Source organism: Branchiostoma belcheri, unplaced genomic scaffold (genome assembly GCF_001625305.1).
Source record: "Branchiostoma belcheri isolate BF01 breed outbred unplaced genomic scaffold, Haploidv18h27 scaffold34, whole genome shotgun sequence".
Classification (NCBI taxonomy): Eukaryota; Metazoa; Chordata; class Leptocardii; order Amphioxiformes; family Branchiostomatidae; genus Branchiostoma; species Branchiostoma belcheri.
In genome coordinates, this window is record NW_017803954.1 from 1,618,572 (window position 1) to 1,620,919 (window position 2,348).

Here is a 2,348-nt window from a genome sequence, read left to right on the forward strand (position 1 = left end):
GGAAGATTATTGCTTCGCTGTCATGGTTATGGTTGTTGTGTTCTTTTTTTTCTTCTGCAGTCCATACACAGGAAAACATGTCTCTTCAGAGGGTCGTTCCTACGACCCTTTTCTTACATCCAAGAGAAGTTCTCTTTTTATGCCAGCCAACCTGTAGAGTTAGAATCTTACATATCATGTTGACAAAGTGGATTAGTGGCTGCCTACCCAAACGCACTTCCGGTCACGCAACATTTAGATCTTATAATACCTTGACGTTATGGCCTCCAGCGTTTTGTTAATGTCTATGTGAGCTTAGTCACCCCTAAATATGTCGTTTTGCGCGCCTAATGCTCGCTGGAGCACAGACATTCCCCATACATAACATATATAGTCGCATGAATGACATACTACGAATGAGCGCATATTACTACTAAGTTACATTGTAGGGTGGCGAGATGGTTTTTTGCTTAGGGTTATTGACTTACACCCCATAAGGCCGGGACTGCTGAGCCACCGCTGAGCAATCAAAGTCATTGATCAACGAATTTCAAGGATGGAGAACGAACTTTCTTTACGATTTCTGTGTTTTGGTACCATTAGATCATACTTTTACGTCTTACGTCATATTCACCTTGCATCACATTATGAAATCAAGAGTCAGATAAATTTTGGTCGCTTTTGCGCAACCGTGTGAGTGACGTGCGTACTCCCTCCCTCAGCTCATGCCAGTCCTTCCCCACGTTTTCAGAAAAACGTAGCGGACGTGGCCTTCCATAAAACGTACGGACAAAAAGCACCTATCGCGGGTTGTGGGGGACGTAAAGCAAGGGTGGTGACGGTATTCTGAAACCCTTCTGCCACGTACCGGTAACGGTTTTTCTTTAGCGGGCGTGCCCGTGGGGCGGGTCATAATAGCGGTAGAATAGCCGCTTATTTTGTCTTGCGACTCAAGTTACAACGCACATTTTATTGCAGCATTGTGACATCGAGTACTTGCACTTCAAAGGAGACTGAGGGCTCATGTACAGGGACGGGCACGGGCTTGCCTTGCCATGCCAGTAATAGCGCAGGCATGATAGACAGCTTCACATCCTTCACTGGCCTTTTGCCGACTCCTTTTTCATGTAGGGACATAGCGAGAAAAAGATAGCAGGAAAGGTTTCAGGCCCATCGCTGAAGGGTTACAAAACTACCGTGGCGGTTTCGGAAACGTTTCGCAAAACCCCATAAAATACCGTTTTTCGTCGCAGGGAACGGTTATCGCATCCGAAGCGTTTTTGTCACCCCGAAACCCTTTAAGCGTTTCCAGTCTAAAGTGAGCACGTTAAAAATCCCACCACACTCATCGAAAGGAGTAGGGTCTTTCCTTGTGTGCGTGTCTCACAACGTACAGTCCGGAGTAATGTACGTAGTTTGTATAATTACATCTACCTACTGTACACAACTGGTGTGTTACCAGTTCAGTTAAGTAGTTGTGTACGCTATCACACATCCACTGGGCCCAGCATTCGGGTCTAAGATTTATAACATGTTCGTGTCTGCCTGACTATTGACTCACCACTCAGTCCCTTAAATGTCGACAAACATTTTGTCCCTCCCTTCCCTCGGAATGTTCCCTAAAGCAATAACACATCCCAGCAGAAACAGGTGTTGTTTGCTAACAATTAACATCGCTATGATTACAAAAACACCAGTAATCTAATTAGAAGATTGACAAAGAAAGGAACCATGTACCATCTTGTAACTGACTAGTTGCCTCCCCGGCCTATGCAGACTTTTTGTGTGGGTGGCAAGACTACAGGATAGGTACTGGGTGATTACATTACAAGGTGACGACGTGCGAATAGATCAAGTTTACGTTCCAAGAATCAAGTTCAATTCAAGCACGGGGGAATCAAGATACGGAGGCTACAGATGGACGTTAAACACACATCCACAAAGACTCTGGGAAACTTTCTGAATTACACACTGGAATCATCCCTTTTTGAGTAAATCGGGGATACAACTAGTACCTGTACACCATGTTTATGGGCTGCATTCGGAAGGAAGTCAGAATATATACTAGCGTGCTTCTCTCAATATGAAAGGCAAACACAGTGTGCATTGGCAATACTGAATGCGTCAGCGGTGGTTCTAAGCAAATTTTACAGACGAAGGGCAGGTCACTGTATAACGCATTATACGTCTAAAAACACATTTTCAGGAAAAACCGTATCAATGTCATCAAGCAAACAAGGAAGTGTCTGGCTGTGATATCGGTCAGTGTGGATAACCTAACCACTCTTCCAGATGAATGTTTCCGCCCAAGGGGACCTGTCAGATATCCGCAGTACGTCGTGGACGGGAGCTCATGTTTGATGAGGGAA